Source organism: Pteropus alecto, unplaced genomic scaffold (genome assembly GCF_000325575.1).
Source record: "Pteropus alecto unplaced genomic scaffold, ASM32557v1 scaffold95, whole genome shotgun sequence".
NCBI classification, from domain to species: domain Eukaryota; kingdom Metazoa; phylum Chordata; class Mammalia; order Chiroptera; family Pteropodidae; genus Pteropus; species Pteropus alecto.
In genome coordinates, this window is record NW_006441071.1 from 12,143,571 (window position 1) to 12,149,059 (window position 5,489).

Here is a 5,489-nt window from a genome sequence, read left to right on the forward strand (position 1 = left end):
ACAAGGCTTCATGGGCAAATAGCCAACTTCTCCTGTGGACCTTAGGAAAGGAAGTTGTTAGAAAATGCAGCTTTATTAAACTCAGCATTCAATTACCCAAGTGGATAAATTGGAGAAGGGTAGCTAGAAGGAGTCACTGTGATTTTTCACCTGGGCAAGTAGATTGCTAAGTGAGACAATCAAGTATAGTGGTTAGAGGTGTGGACTCTGAGATAGACTGCCAGGTTCCTATCATGGCTTTGCCACTTACTGGCTCTGTGACTCTGGACATATTATTCTCTGTTCCTCATATTTAAAATGGGGATAATAATGGTATGTAGCTCACAGGAGAATTATGAGGATTTTGTTATGAAGATCAAATGAGTGAGTAGTTGTAAAGCACAAAAAATAGTTTCTGACATGTGGTAAGAACTTTATGTGTTAACTGTTGTTATTATTATTGCTGTTATTTATATGCCAAGCCACACATAGTGACACAGACATTTTTGGTGCTTAAATCAAAGTTTGAAGTTTGAAGCTTCAGAAGTCAGCTTCAAAGCAATTCCATATCACAGAGTAAGACATTTAGCCACCTATTATGTGGTATACAAAGGAGTTAGATAACTGATTTCTTCAGAGAACCAGGAAAGAAGTCAAGAAAGAAGAGCCAGGTAAGAAGGAAAAATGTTATGGATACTCAGAAGAAATGGCTTCTAACTAACATTCTAGGTAATCAAATTTCCAGAGTCAATCTTTTTCAAAAGGATATATCTGAATTGCTTGAGAAATAATGTTCTGGGATTTCTCTAACTTTCCTGAATGGAATTTTTTTTTTTTTTTTTTTTTTTTTGTGACAACCAGTCTCTGAGAAGGTGATTTTAGCTTCCTTTAAGATGCAGAAACAGCAAACAAGTGTGTCAAAACTTTTCCAACCTGTTTGAAAAAAAAATCATGTCACAGATCATTCATTGAAAGTAATTTGACATTTAAGATTTCCAGATTATTTTACTTACCCAATTCCACTAATCCTCAGAGTGTAAGAGCATAGCTTGAATTTGGTTCACTTAACGACTATATGAATAGTTTTTCATTTATTGATTTTCTCTGTGACTTGAAAATCTACAGCAAGATATTAGTAAGGTTGTGCTAGTTGGTGGCATTGGAGAGATTCTTCTTTTTTGAACTTCTATATTTTCCAAATTGAGCTTGCATTTTTTAATAATTGAAAACCTTTTAATAATTAATATTTGCTATTTGGCTTATTTTCTTAGAAAGAGAGAGAGAGAGAAAAAAAAAAAAGAAATGAACTAGCCTATCTTTCTTCTAGAAATGACCCAGGAAATAAGAACATTAAATCAGCATTTTTTTATTGCCTTAAAAAGAGGAAAGTTTGGAATTACCCAGTTCTTGACTCTTTATGGTCCATAAGTCCTGAGTGATTATCAATGTTAAGTCTAATGATGGCAATGTGACAGAAAGACCTTATCTCTATTTTTTAAAATAACGACTCATCACCATGATCACAAAGCTGGTCCAAGATAACTAGACCAGAAATTTCCTTAAATGAAAAGATCAGGCCCAAAGTGTTCTCAAACTCTTCTCAATTGTTTGCTTCAGTGGCTCTGAGGCGATAAAGATCTGGGCTTAAATTTTGGTAAGAGATAAATGGAAATTTGGAGATCTTGCCCTACTTTCTTTTTCTCTCTCTCTCTGTGTGTTTAATTTAAATTTCATTTTGAATAACATTTGATCCTGAAGTCACATGATAGCATACATTATTTAAGATTTTCAGTTCCCCTTACTACAGAACCATAGTCATAGCTTCAGTAACTGGCTTTAATGAGAACAAGATGATGTAAGAAGGCAAAGCCCAGGTTGGATTTTTGCAAGGTATCGGTATGTTTCGCAGAGGAATCCCTGCCACAGTCCCAAAGTGAAATTCTGGATATTTTGGCTGAGAATTACTAGCCTTTGCACATCCTCATTTCATCATCAATGACAGCTGTAAACTCCCTGCAAATCCAGTACCTACTTCATTTCACAGAGCATCACACAGTGCCAGGAAGATAAAAGATGTCTAAGTCTTATTCCCAACTTCTAAGAGCTTATAGTCTTATTAGAGAGACACTCACATGGAGACAACTGAGGAATTCTTGCAAAGCAGATCAAATAAACCCCATTTAAAAGATTGGATATAAAACAAATGTACAGACAAAACAAACAAACTCAGAGATACAGACAACATAAGGGTGGGGAGAGGAAGAGGGGAATAAAAGGGGTCAAATATAAGGTGATGGAAGTAGACTAGACTTTGGATGGTGAGCACACAATGCAATATACAGATGATATATTATAGAGTTGTACATTTGATGTTATATAATGCTATTAACCAATGTCACCCCAATAAATTTAATAAAAAAAGAAATTGTGTCAAGGTGCTTCTTTACCTGGACTATGCCTTTCTCAACCAAGCCCAGGCCCTTAGCAGTTGTGGGAACCTCACTTTCACTATCTAACACATTCACTGTTTTGTTTCTGACAGTCTAGGCAGAGGGAACAAGAATATGAGCAGGGTATCAAGCCCAACCCAGCCAGAGAACTGGGGAGAAAAAATGAGATTGTTAGAAAGGAGGAGATTGGCTAGATTTACTAAGAGCTGAGAGTTAGGACTTGATCCTCAGGGAAAGAATGATGGCAGGACAGGAAGGAGAAGCAGGGTTTTGTTTTTACCTCTTGTTCTCAGAATGTTTTTTGCTATAGAAACTGCTGCCTTCAGTAGCCTGTAAATTTTATGATCAAGTAATATTCTGAGTCTCACTCATCTTCTAGATCTGAAAACACATAACAATTTGTTGTTGATTCTGGGCAACATATTTTTCTGCTGGTTCTGATGAGTCTTCTAAAGGTGCTGACTGGAGCCCTTTATCTCTTTTCACTAATACCTATGATCCTTTTAGTAAAATGGGGCTTTGAGAACCTTGTAGCCCTTTATCTCTTTTCACTAAGACCTATGATCCTTTTAGTAAAATGGGGCTTTGAGAACCCTGCCTTTTCAGCAGCACATTAGCAAATCCCAGACCTCTTGCTTACAATTTGGTTGATTTATCTTTAAAACTGAATGAAATTATTGTCTGTACATTCTTCTCAGAAGCTCTTCGTTTTTCTCTCTCATTATTTATTCATTCAAACATTTTATTGAACACAGAATTGCGACAAGCACTGTGCTGAGTTGTATGAGACTTGATTCCTTCTTCAAGGGCCCACATCTGGTAGCAAAGACAAACAGTCAGCCCATATGGTGCCTTTGTGTGAGTTAGAAACAGTCATCCCTTCCCCCTAATGGGGGCAGCTCTGCACCAGGGCTCTGACATGGCAAATGGACAACAGGATGGATTTCTGCCCCCTCTTGCCTTCTTGGTCAGGAACCCCTGTGTAGGGCATAACCTGAGCAACACTATACTATGGCCCTGGACATGTAAATAGGTTAATATAGTTCAGTATGATGAGCACGAAGGAGAGAGGGTCTGACAGGCTGGTAGGATGGGGAGCCAGGGAAGGGTTCATGGAAGATGTGGGATGTGAGCTGAGACATGAAGGAGCTCATCCAGTGATAAGGGGGTGAAGGGCAGAGGGAAGATGTACAAAGCCACACAGGTTTGAAGAGCATGGCATGTTTGGGACTCTTCAAGTCATTGATGATGGCAGAGTGCCAAGTGAGGGGGACGAAGGTGGGAGAGACTTGGCAAAAATTAAAGCTATAAGACACTATAGCAATGGTTTAGGACCTAGAATCTAGGTCCTTGCTACTGAACATAGTCTTCTACAGGGCAGCTTTGTCATTACTAGGCAACTTGTTAGAAGTGCAGAATCTCGGGCCCCACCTAAGACCTACGGACTCTGAACCTGCATTTTAATTAGTTCTCTATTGGTTCCTGGGCACATTAAAGTCTGAGTAGCATGGTGACAGCTGATGAGAATAAAAGGTTTGCTTTGAAAGCATATTCTCTAGAAAATACCAAACATGGTATTTTTCTTACACTTTCACAAATCTACCATTAATAAATTGACCTTCAGGGTGCCTCAGTGATATTACCTATAATTCACAGTTATGGAAAACAGAGGCATGAAGAAGTTAACTTGCTTATCACCAGCGAATTAAAACAGAAGAAAGAGAATGCAGACTCCTCTGCTTGCCCTTTTCTTTTCTCTCTGTCCTTTGTCTTACTATTCATGCTTGCTTACTTTGAGCCTACACCTGAGAGGTCTAGCAATCACTAAGGTTGGAAAGGTGAAATGACTGAGAAGCCATCAGCTTGGAGGGAGAATCTAATCATCATCCTAGAGCAAATGGAAACAACTTTAAAAAAGACCTAGGAAGAAAGAGAGGTAAATGTCATCTGTATACAGCCCTGCTTCACCCTCATCTCTTTTGCTTCTTTTCTTTTGCCCTTTCATTCATTCAACCATTTAGTTATTTAATGTATATACTGAATAGCTATTGTCTGGCAGGCACTGATATTTTTCTAGTCACTGCAGGGCTTTCTACACACTTTCAGATCTCCCTAGAGATCCCCAGAGAGCCTTTCCCCAAAGCCTCTAAAAGCCACCATCTTTCTTCTTCTAGATCTCCCTCTCCAGCCAGAACAGAAGGAGCAGTTAAAGATAGAAGACTCTGGAGTTTCTGTTCTCTGCTCAACATTCTGTATGTGAACTTTCCTGATTCTTTTTCTCCAGGGGGAATTCTAAAGGCAGAAAAATCCAGGTTCAAGTAGGGCTTAAGCACCTGTGGAAGATCATTATTGAACCTGACTGATTGAGGGACTGGCTCTGGTGAGCTACTGAGGTCAGAGCTGGGGTGTTTTTCTATGAATCATTGACTAATTTCCTCTAAAAGAAAATTGAGTTGAAGAGTAAGCTTAAGGTGCACCAAGACATTTTGGGGGAGAGGAAGCAAAAGAGGAATAACACTTTTTTGCCTCAAGCTGTTTCTGGGAACTTATTATAGAAACCCTCTGCAATTATAATGGTATCATCACTCTGTGATAAAAAAAAAAAAATCATGCTACAGAGATGACAAAGGGAAGGTACAGAGTGGGCATAGTGGCGTCTGGTTTAGTTTTTAGATCAAATTCTACAATAAGACTACAAAAAGACCAATTCAGATGCTTACCACAAGTAGTTGCTGCTTACGTGTTCTCTCTACCTCCTTCCCATTGACACATGGTTCCTCTATAAATGTGGGTGCAAGATCAAGAAATGGGGAAGCAGGGGAAGAAACATGCAAATATCGAGGTTATACCCTAGTGCTGTCAGAGGTAACTTTAATCTTTGAGTTGATAAAAAATAATGATCTTACTCAGAGTTGTACAGCGATCATTAGAAAAAGCATGTAATCCAGATCTCTTAATCTCCCTTATTTCCTTCAGAAAGTCTTTAGTAATTAAAGACTACTTTTAGCAAGCCTGTAGGTTGATTGATTTAAAAGAGAGAGAGAGAGAGAGAGAGAGAGA